The following is a 12,668-nucleotide window of genomic DNA, read 5'->3' on the forward strand; positions in this document are numbered from 1 at the left end:
TATTACTTTTATATTGTAATTTCATGTACTGATGCGTCCCAAGCTCTTGGAGATTTGCTCCTCAGTTTAGCCCTAAGTACTGGATGTGTAAAATAATATAAATAAAAATGTCGGATAAGCACTCAGTACATTTAACTGAGAATGCAGTACGACTTAGGAACAAGAAATTTGAGAGAACGTCCGATTTATTGGAGCTAACGTACTTAAAAATTTCGAACATCCAAATGTATACCCTCAAAGACATAAAAGTGTATAGTGAAATATTACTCGTAACTAATTCACATAGAACCTCAAGAGGATTCATGGCAGGCTGATCTCGTAGTTATGTGAGGCTACACCCGATCAAATAATATCTTCAAGTGCATTCTAATGGTCGTAGATACATATTCCAGATTCTTCTGGGCTGTATTCGTGAAGGTTAAGATGATGAAAGTGATTTTTGAATAATTTTTGCAGACTCGAATGAATTGGTGCCCCAACAAGCTTTAGACCAATCATGGAGGCGAATTTTACAATAGGCATTTCTAAGATGTAATGGAACAGTGTGTGATAAATAACTACTCAAAATTCTCCCATCTGGAAACTATTATTTTTGAACAGTTGAACAGAACGATCAAAAACCGGATGTCAAGGCAATCCAATCCTCAGGGCATGTACAAATTACTAAATATTCTACCACAAACCACTGATGAGTATAACCGCACCACTCAACTTGCAGTTAAGAAAAACCAGTTGATGTCCATGATAATGAGAGTCTAAATACAGTACATAACCTTATTAAGGTGGTGAATTAACGCAAAGAAGTTCAGTGTAGATACTTTGGTACGTATTTCGAAATACGGAACCACGTTCGAGAAGTCCTACATACTGAACTGGTCAATGCAGATATTTACAGTGTCGGAGGTCCAGAACACAGACCATAGAACGTAGATCTTAAAGGACAGTGATGATGAAGAAATAGCAGAGAGGCTATGTGGATCTGCATGGAAGCAAAATCGTCATTTATCCAGAGGAATTACAGAAAAGCTCCAAACCAGATGTGTTCTTTGTTGAGCAGTCATAAGACGCAGAGGGAACAAGACATTAGTCAAATGGCTTCCCTTCTCATCAAAGCACGACATCTACATCTACATCTACACTTATACTCCGCAAGCCACCCAACGGTGTGTGGCGCAGGGCACTTTACGTGCCACTGTGATTACCTGCCTTCCCTAACTGTCGCTTATGGTTCGCGGGAAGAACGACTGAGGAAAGCCTCCGTGCGCGCTCGAATCTCTCTAATTTTAGATTCGTGATCTCCTCGGGATATATAAGTAGGGGGAGCAATATATTCGATACCTCATCCAGAAATGCACCCTCTCGAAACCTGGACAGGAAGCTACACCACGATGCAGAGCGCCTCTCTTGCAGTGTCTGCCACTTGAGTTTGCTAAACATCTCCGTAACGCTATCGCGCTTATCAGATAACCCCGTGACGAAACGCGCCGCTCTTCTTTGGATTTTCTCTATCTACTCCATCAACCCGACCTGATACGGATCCCACACTGATGAGCAATACTCAAGTATAGGTCGAACGAGTGTTTTGTTAGGCACCTCCTTTGTTGATGGACTACATTTTCTAAGGAATCTCCCAATGAATCTCAACCTGGCACCTGCCTTACCAACAATTAATTTTATATGATCAGTTGGGTGAATGGTAGCAATTTGGTACGTAGTAAGACATGCAAACCTCAAACCATGCAATAGCATGACGTAAGTGCCAGGAAATGTAATTACAGGATTGGAGGCAGTGTTCTCGCGAATCTACCATTCGAACTTCATATCCCTGGACGAAATATTTGTCGACCTGGAACGAAATTGAAACAGCGTCTAGCTCATGACGATTAGAGAATTCTAGACGATCCATGCAAGGAGCATGACGTTGACTATGCTGCAAATAAAGATTTTCTCACTGCAGGCCCAGTATTACTTCGAGAAATATTAGCTGATAAGTCCAGACAGATGTGTCGAAGGAAGGACATTGGTATAGGGCGACATACTGCTGCATTTGTGATCAATTAAACATTTGGATTCCGTAGAAATGTTGGAACACGTGAGGCAATACTTAGAGAAAGCTTTTGACAATGTTGACTGGAATACTCTCTTTCAAATTCTGAAGCTGGCAGGGGTAAAATACAGGGAGCGAAAGGCTATTTACAATTTGTATAGAAACCAGATGGCAGTTATGAGAGGCGAGGGACATGAAAGGGAAGCAGTGGTTGGGAAGGGAGTGAGACGGGGTTGTAGCCTATCCCCGATGTTATTCAACCTGTATATTGAGCAAGCAGTAAAGGAAACAAAAGAAAAATTCGGAGTAGGAATTAAAATCCATGGAGAAGAAATAAAAACTTTGAGGTTCGCCGATGACATTGTAATTCTGTCACAGACAGCAAAGGACTTGGAAGAGCAATTGAACGGAATGGATAGTGTCTTGAAAGGAGGATACAAGATGAACATCAACAAAAGCAAAACGAGGATAATGGAATGTAGTCGAATTAAGTCTGGTGATGCTGAGGGAATTAGATTAGGAAATGAGACACTTAAAGTAGTAAAGGAGTTTTGCTATTTGGGGAGGAAAATAACTGATGATGGTCGAAGTAGAGAGGATATAAAATGTAGACTGGCAATGGCAAGGAAAGCGTATCTGAAGAAGAGAAATGTGTTAACATCGAGTATAGATTTATGTGTCAGGAAGTCATTTCTGAAAGTATTTGTATGGAGTGTAGGCATATATGGAAGTGAAACATGGACGATAAATAATTTGGACAAGAATAGAATAGAAGCTTTTGAAATGTGGTGCTACAGAAGAATGCTGAAGATTAGATGGGTAGATCACATAACTAATGAGGATGTATTGAATAGGATTGGGGAGAAGAGAAGTTTGTGGCACAGCTTGACTAGAAGAAGGGATCGGTTGGTAGGACATGTTCTGAGGCATCAAGGGATCACCAATTTAGTATTGGAGGGCAGCGTGGAGGGTAAAAATCGTAGAGGGAGACCAAGAGATGAATACACTAAGCAGATTCAGAAGGATGTAGGTTGCAGTAGGTACTGGGAGATGAAGAAGCTTGCACAGGATAGAGTAGCATGGAGAGTTGCATCAAACCAGTCTCAGGACTGAAGACCACAACAGCAACAAACAATTCACTCTCACCTACTCTCCTGGCCCCACAAAGAGCAGTCGGTTTTTGGCCTCGTCAAGTAGCCTCTTCCACACTATTCTGTCTTCGGCATCTTCTTTCCTTGCTCCCAGTACCTGGAAATCCTTGGCAACATGTCCTCTCCATCTCATTTCGGCCTGCCTAGAGGTCTTCGTCATTCCGGTTTACTCTCTGAGACTTCTCTCAGTAAAGATCCCTGCTCTCTTCTATACAAGTGGTCAGCACATCTCCGTCTTCTTGTCTTAGCTCCTGCCACTACATCTGGTTAATTGTATAGCTCCCTGAGCTCCCTGCTATTTCGTCTTCGCCATCCTCCTCCCTCATAGATTGGTCCAAATATCAGGATTTTACTTTCGGAAACTTTTATCTTTCTCTCTGTGTATTTATCTGCTCTCCATATTTCCGCTCCATACAGTAATACTGGTCTGATTACGATTTTATATATGCTTTTTTTTGTTCCTCTTGAACAAATTTAGATGACAGTAGTTTGTTGAGTGAGTATGATGCCGTGGGTGCAGCTTTGATCCTCGCCTCTACTTCTTGCTTCTCATCGTTTTTGCTGCTTACTACTACCCCCAGGTATTTAAACTCATCTACTTCTTCAAACATATGGTTATCGATCTGCAGAGTTTCCCGTCTTTTTGTTCTATAATTTCTTTCTGCCCTCATGAATTCTGTTTTCTCATCAATTACTTCTAATCCAGCTTCTTTTGCTTTTTGAAAGAGTCTTTTTGCCGGTATTTTAAGGCCATCCGGATTCTTCTGCAAGGCCCAGTGCATTTATTTTGGTTCCTAGTTTACTTCCCTTTTCTGCTTCACTTGCTGCGTCCAGTGCTTCCCGTATTACAATGTTGAACAAGAGTGGTGATATCCAATCTCCTTTGCCAGACTCCTGTTTTTATGTCAAACCCCTTGGAATATTCTCCATCCATTTTCACTACACCTTTCGAGCCTTTTAGTGTCACTTTCACGAGATTGATAATCTTCTTCGGTATTCCGAATCTCTGCTTTTTCTCCACAACTTATCTCTGGATTTATTTCATCGGTCTTCTTAAAATCAAAAAATAGTGTTGCCCTTGTTTTGTTATACTCCCAGTATTTGGATATGGCTTCTTTTAGTATGATTATCTGGTCAGAAGTTGAACGATTCTTCATGAATCTCATTTGTTTCTCGTTTATTATCTGTTTTAAATACGGTTCTAATTTTTTTTTCTGGAGGATCTTGGAGAACACATCGTAGGCGGGGCTAGTTAATGAGCGGCCTGTGCAGTTCCTGCATTGTTTTGTGTCGCCTTTTTTATGAATTGGTATTATTATCGCTTCTGTCCATTCCTCTGACATTATTTCTTCACTCCAGATGTTTGTGTATTTGTTTAGCAATATTTTTTTCCTCCTTTCTTAAACAGTTTAGCTGTTATGCCATCTCTCCCTGGAGCTTTGTCGTTTTTTAGTATTTCGATTGAGTCTATTGTCTTTTCACTGTCGGTGATTCCACGAAGGGATCTACACTCTGACAATCATGTTGTAGTCCCATTTCTGTTCTTCTATCCGCAACATTTAGAAGTTCCTCAGAATTCACGCTCCAAAGGCCCATATCTTTGGCTCTTTTCAGAACTGTATTGCCACTGTTATCTTTAACGCCATACACCGGTGGTATATATCTTTTTCGAAAAATCTGACTGATCTGTAAAAATCTCTTGCATTCCCTGCACTTTTAGGCTCCTCTTCTCTTTTGATTAAACTATCCACATGTTCTCTCTTTTTTCCTTCTGAGAAGAATTTTAGTTTGTTTATTAACATTTTCATATGTTTCGTTTCTTTCGTCGGAATCTTCTTGTAAGTGTTTCTCCTTCGCTACTCTTCTTTCTTTCACTTTTTGCTCACATTCTTCTGAAAGCCATGGATTTTTCTTCCTTCTTTTTCCACATACTTCTAGTGCCGCTTCTTCCATACTTGTTTTTGTGATTTCCCAGTGGTTTTCAATGTCAAGGTTGTCTTCCATTGGTAGAACATCAAATCTGTTTTGCAGATTAATGCCAAACCCCTCTGCTTTTCCATTATCCTTCAATCTTTCTGTGTCAATGTTGGAATCTTTTAGGCCTCTTCCCCTCTTGGCTTTTCTATAGGCATTCTTTGGCGTACCTCTGCAACGACTAGGCAATTGTCTGTGCCTGCCTCGGTTCCCCTTATGGTTTTCACATTCATTATACTGCTTTTATGTCTCTGATCTACCAGGACACGGTCCATTTGGTTTTTTGTTCATCCATCTGGTGATATCCAAGTTACCTTGTGAATGTCCTTCCGAGGTTGGCTGCAATTGCGCAGCTTAGTAGCCTCACTGCATTTCCATTACTTTCACCACGTATTCTTCCAGTCCCTGCTATTCCTTTTCAGAAGATCTCCCTTCCAACTTTAGCATTGGTATCTCCCTTAAGGATCTTCATATCATATCCTGGTGTCTTACTTACTTGCTAGGTGGTAGCCTTTAAATCGGCCGCGGTCCGTTAGCATACGTCGGACCCGCGTGTCACCACTATCAGTGATTGCAGACCGAGCGCCTCTACACGCCAGATCTAGTCTAGAGAGACTCCATAGCACTCGCTCCAGTTGTACAGCCGACTTTGCTAGCGATGGTTCACTGCCTGCATACGCTCTCATTTGCAGAGACGATAGTTTAGCATAGCCTTCAGCTACGTCATTTGCTACGACCTAGCAAGGCGCCATATTCAGTAATTAGAATGAATTCTCAACAGATAATATTGTGAATCATGTACCATCAAGAGCGACGTTCATCATTAATGGATTAAAGTTAAGTATCAAACTAATTCCGTCCGCTTTCTGAATTCTAGTTCCTTGTCATGTTCCAGACCACACGTCAGTATAGTCCTTCCCTCCTCACGCCAGCCTGAGTGAGCTAAAACCCGTGCATTTAGGCCTCCAGTTGTAACACGGTGTTGGCTCTTCTGCCAACACAACACTTACTAGTTACCTTTTCGAGAATTTCATAGAACCTTTCTTAGTTTTCGTCCTCGGCGTCCTCGGTCGGAGCATATGGTGTAACTATTGTTATATTTGTGAGTCTACATTCTAGTCTCATGAGAGCTATTGTATCATCAATCACTTGGAAATGATGACTACCGGTGCTAAACATTTGCTGACCACGAAACCTACTCTCTTCTGGAACTTCCCATTCTCCAGTCCACCGTAATACAGAATGTGCCTGAACGTTTCAGGTTTTCCTGTTCCTGGATATCTAATTTCTTGCAGTGCTGCAGGGATCATTTCGTATCTGTCAAGTTATTCTGACAGAATATTGAGAGCTCCAGGTGTCGCCAAAGTCCTAATGTTCCACGTTCCAAATAGTAAGTCCTTGCTCGTAAGCCGTTCTCTGTATGACGTGTTTCTATTTTGCTCCGAGGCATTTTCTTCACGTTTCATAACAAGTTCTTTCTTATGGGACGAGTTGTTAGCCCAGAGCCCAACCCTCAACCTGGAGGACCAGTCCAGTTATATTTTCACGATGGGTATTTTATTTTCTCATCACCCTCCGACTTTGCTGGTGGCAAATTCCCCAATTCCAATGAGGAAGTGCCCGATTGAGGTGACGATCAAATCCCCACTCAGCATTAAGCAGTTCATGCCAAACTTAAATTGATTGCTGGATAAACCAGCAAATAATAAATGCAGCTCATTGCACACAAAAGAAGAAGAAAAACATTCAACAGAAATGATGTTGGAGAATAGGGTTTTATAGCCAAACGAGAGGGCGATAATATGGTATACTGGAATACAGAATTAAATCAACCCACTCTGAGAAAAAATATGGGTTGCATTACTTACTGAATGACGCTCGTACAGTAGCATAGCTAACGTCTCTGAAGTTAATAATAAACTGCATTTGGAAGAGGGGAAATTGCAGCAATATTGCCTGGCTCCTACGACAATGAAGATTTAAATGAGTACATAGAACGATTTTTAAACTGATGTGAGTTACATGCAAATGTTGATACATTTAAAACAGAGATAAAAACAACAGAAGAGCAGTAGACTTTAGTCACAAAAGTTCAACAGGATCACCATCAGCTCTTCCGAGGGACAAGTGTTAGTGCATAATACTGATAAAATTCACAAATCGAATCATCCAGTGAACATATTGCTAGTCAGTATGACTTGCGTAGAGTGTAATATCGAAACGAATCTGTATCTTAACGAGAGATTAGTTTATCCTATATGGGCATTTTTTCGTACAGAGCATGTTGGTTATAAAATTGGGAAGAGTCCCATCTCCCTGTGACTATTCTGACATTATCCGTCTCAAGCTGAATATGATAGTTCAGAACGCGAATTTAATTGACTTTACGAGATGAGAAAGTTACAGCACGTCTTCATCTGAAATATAGGTATTGGAATGAAACCTCACAATGACGTCACTCGATGTAACAACTCCAGTTCAAAATGATGAGTTTATCCGTAGCCAGAAATATTATTCCCACAAATCCTTTGCTTCAGCAATTTTTAATAATAACAATTACGAAATATGAATTATTACTCAGCATGAAGATGGACTGACGCTTCCAAGCAAAAGCTTCTTATCTTTGAAGGGGATTGAGCCGTGCATGGCTCGTGTTCCCGCCATCATGTATTTTACACCCTGTTTTTAACGTATTTCCCCCTCAATACGCTAATTTAAATTACTACTGTCACTGAGTTGCTGCTTTGCTTGACCGTGACCGGCGCTAGCAGCGCCTATCGATATATCCCCTCTCGTAGTATCTTTGCTCGACTGCTATTACTTCCCGGTCGTTGTCTGTCGTACGGGAGTTCGGATCGCGAGTCCGGGTAGCCAGTCCGTTGAAACGCGTCTGGAGCGCAGTCCGGACAGTGGGGGAGTTGCAATACGGCACAAGTGCAGTCGGGTTGGAGCAGCAGTGAAGTCTGCGTCGACCTGGCTCGCCCCACCGTTGCCGCCACGCATAAGTCGGGCCTGACTATTGGTGGTTTGTTGGTCGGTCGGTTGGTCCGCAGACATCTCCATGCGGCGTAGTCGACTGGGCCGGTGGTGGTCTGTGCGCAGTGTCGGAGCTGTACGATCGGAACGTGCATCGTCGCTCGCAGACCCAGGACGTGAAGTTTGAGTGGTTTTGAGCATTACGTTGTTAGTTCCGGCGTTACTGTTCAGGTTTTCCTGTGAGCAACAATGAGTGAAGTGTTCGAGATAGCCGCCGTCAGGTGGAATTGATCAAATAAATTTATCCCTAGGCAAGTGCACCAGCGAAATTTTCTGCCTTGTGGCCGTTAGTGATCTGGTTACCGGCCCTGGCCGCTAACGTAATTTTTAGGCAGTGTCTTTTCCTCACCTGTTGTTGCTGCCTATCATGGTGTGTAGTTTTCGCAGCTTAGTTCAAATACGCGTTTGTTTGGGGCTAGTGATACTTGTAACCTTTTGGGGCCTCGAATTCTCGTGTACTCCGTCGTGGCAAGCAAGCGGTTGGTAGGTCGGTCCGTGACTGTCCCTCCGTTGGGTATGCAGGAATTAGGTGTAGTTGGACTTGCCGCCTGTCTCGCCTAAGTGAACGAGGTCACACCGAGCGCCTGGAGACTCCTGAGTGCCGTTCTCTTAATTATCCTCTTGGCAGTCTTAATGTTGTTGTAATTTAACTTTATTTTATATTTTTAATTTTGTAAGGTTAGTTGTTGACCTTCAGCCCTGAAAACATGTTCTCAGAGTTTCCTTAAGTCCAAAAATTATCGCCTTCTGCTCTTGAAAGGTTTTTGTAATTTCGTCTGAAAGATTTTACAAGTTTTTGTGGGCCTTCCACCGTTGGTGTAGCAAAAAGAAATTTGTAAACTTAATGTGTTGTTTTACCGATTGTTGCAATATATATATATATAGGGTGTTACAAAAAGGTACGGCCAAACTTTCAGGAAACATTCCTCACACACAAATAAAGAAAAGATGTTATGTGGACATGTGTCCGGAAACGCTTAATTTCCATGTTAGAGTTCATTTTAGTTTCGTCAGTATGTACTCTACTTCCTCGATTCACCGCCATGATTTCATACGCGATACTGTACCTGTGCTGCTAGAACATGTGCCTTTACAAGTACGACACAACATGTGGTTCATGCACGATGGAGCTCCTGCACATTTCAGTCGAAGTGTTCGTACGCTTCTCAACAACAGATTCGGTGACCGATGGATTGGTAGAGGCGGACCAATTCCATGGCCTCCACGCTCTCCTGACCTCAACCCTCATGTCATTTATAGGGGCATTTGAAAGCTCTTGTCTACGCAACACCGGTACCAAATGTAGAGACTCTTCGTGCTCGTATTGTGGACGGCTGTGATACAATACGCCATTCTCCAGGGCTGCATCAGCACGTCAGGGATTCCATGTGACGGAGGGTGGATGCATGTATCCTCGCTAACGGAGGACATTTTGAACATTTCCTGTAACAAAGTGTTTGAAGTCACGCTGGTACGTTCTGTTGCTGTGTGTTTCCATTCCATGATTAATGCGATTTGAAGATAAGTAATAAAATGAGCTCTAACATGGAAAGTAAGCGTTTCAGGACACATGTCCACATAACATATTTTCTTTCTTTGTGTGTGAGGAATGTTTCCTGAAAGTTTGGCCGTACCTTTTTGTAACACCCTGTATATATATATATATATATATATATATATATATATATATATATATATATATATATATATAATTTCCTTAATTATCAGAATTTAACTTTGCGGCCTTCAGCCATCTTATTGTGTTTGTTTATCTATTTCTGTGCACCTTGCGGGCCATCAACACTTTTAGCGTCTTAAAACTTTGTGGCCTTCTACGTTCAGTAATCATCATGGTATATTTGAAATTTTGAAGATTTAATTCGGCGGCCTTCAGCCGCTCCGTATACTGATCTCATATATGTATACGATTTATCTTATTCGTAAATTTAACTGTGGATCATGTGGTTTCAAAATTGAACTTATTCTAAAGCATCTGTTTGGAAGCCTTCAGCTGCGAAGCAAATTTAATTCTTTCAAATGTGTTTTTGTTAACTAAATGATAATAAATTACAATTGTGAAATGAATCCGACCGCAACTCCCTTGGCCCTTTCCACAACCCTAAATACCTGTTAGCCCTGCGTGATTCAGCGGGCGTCTCAGGGATATTTACACCCAAGAGGGCTTTAACAACACTGCACCTTACACATAAACACATAAAGCAATCTCCTTTCTGTTTCAAGAAAAAGTTACAAATTTCACTGGGTTTGAAATCGACTGCACCACAAAAGCTGGGATCATATCGACGCTCAAGACCTAAGTCTCTGCATTAACACCGCAACTGAATGACCTACAAAATGTAGGATGGTTGACAGACGGTTCGAAACATAACTCCTTTAGAGTGTGCATTCTATTCCAAATACTAATGACCTTCTTTGAACACAGCAGTCGTATTATTATGAACGCTAAGCAGGAGATGGTTCTAGTTTCAAGTGATAACTCGTACTTTGTGGACAAGGAGAAGACGAGCTTATAATTTCGCTGCATAAATTGATGTGGAACGTACCGTACCTTTACCTATCAGAGGAAGAGAATTTAAAACTTGTACGTGTTCCGAATTAGGGATAGCAACTGCTCTTAACTTACCATTCATGGGAATTGCTTGAATATTTGATCCTTCCACAATACTCAAAAGCGTGGGCTCTTAAAACTTTAATCCAGCTTCAGATGTTTCACTTTATTTATCAGCCACTGCAAACAGAAATGAAGTGGAATCTTGAAACCGATCCAGTCATATCAGACAACTGCAATTTAATGCTAATGCTAGAGTTTAGGTAAACTCAGTTTCTTTCCATACGACAGTTTATATCTTGGCTGGAACAGGAACACATATGAACTATTTTATGACATGTACACACAATTTGTAAGTAGGCTGTTTATGTTTTCTTATTGGCAACGTTATGTAGCGCTCTGTACGAAAATCACTGGCTGTGCTGTGTGCAGTCTGTGGCTAGTTTGCATTGTTGTCTGCCATTGTAGTGTTGGGCAGCGGCAGCTGGATGTGAACAGCGCGTAGCGTTGCGCAGTTGGTGAGCCGCCAGCAGTGGTGGATGTGGGAAATGAGATGGCGGATTTTTGAGTACAGAATGGATATTATGAACTGCTTGTATATTATTCTTTTTCTACACTATTAAGGTAAATACATTGTTTGTTCTCTACAAAAATCTTTCATTTGCTAACTATGCCTATCAGTAGTTAGTGCCTTCAGTAGTTTGAATCTTTTATTTAGCTGGCAGTAGTGGCGCTCGCTGTATTGCAGTAGTACCAGTAACGAAGATTTTTGTGAGGTAAGTGATTTGTGAAAGGTATAGGTTAATGTTAGTCAGGGCTATTCTCTTGTAGGGATTTTTGAAAGTCAGATTGCGTTGCGCTAAATAATATTGTGTGTCAGGTTAAGCACAGTCTTGTATAATTGTTATAAAGGGACGTTACATATGTCGACCCTTAGCCTAGGATACCTCACTGGAATCTTCTGATTTTTTCTTGTAGTTTGTGTATTTAGTGTAGCTTTTGTTTATTGCTAGCGCGTAATTATAGAGAGAATTTCCTTGGTAGTTGTGGTTTTTCATTGTTGCACAGTAAAACAGTTGTGGCATGCATGTAGATTTGCACCAAGTATTTCGCAGCTGCGCTTGCAATTAACTAGATATTATTTTCAGTTCTATGTTAATGCGTTCTCTTATTTTTGCTCTTCAAATTGTGTTTTTTTTGTGTTGTCGTGTGAAATATTGTGACAATAATGGCGTGTGAAAAACGTAATACTAGGCTCCAAAGTAAACTGAGAAATGACAGTGAAGACGAAAGGAGTGTGTTAGCGCCACCGAGTAATGAATTAACTAATGTTGAAAGTAGTAATTTGGTAATTGTACATAGGGAAATGGAGGGGGCTGCAAACAATGGTGTAGACAGTGAAACAATTAGTGAACAGGGAAGCATTATCGATCGATCGGTCGGCAACAGCTCCCCTCAGGAATCCGAAATGACAGAACACAATATTGCAAATACTGTAGACTTAGGTTTTGGGTCCTCACCGTTTTCTCAAATGAGTCAAGACACATTTTCTGCTTGTCAAAATGTGAATGTTGCCGGTGCAAATGCACTGCCGAAAAGCGTAGAGGAACAGATTCCAGACACTAATGCATTGTTATTACAATTAGTGCAACAAATGGAACAAAATCAGAGACAAACACAGCAAAAACTTCAAAAGTTAGACACAATGGAACAATACCAGAGACAAACACAGCAACAGTTAGACACAGTGGAACAAAATCTTAAAAAGTTAGACACAATGCAACAAAATCTTCAAAAGTTAGACACCACACTTGAACAAACACGTGAAGATTTAACTACTGAGTTACATAACATCGAATCGAAATGTCAAAAAGTCTGTAATGACGTAAAA

The sequence above is a fragment of the Schistocerca cancellata genome, chromosome 6 (assembly GCF_023864275.1).
Source record: "Schistocerca cancellata isolate TAMUIC-IGC-003103 chromosome 6, iqSchCanc2.1, whole genome shotgun sequence".
Taxonomy (NCBI): Eukaryota; Metazoa; Arthropoda; class Insecta; order Orthoptera; family Acrididae; genus Schistocerca; species Schistocerca cancellata.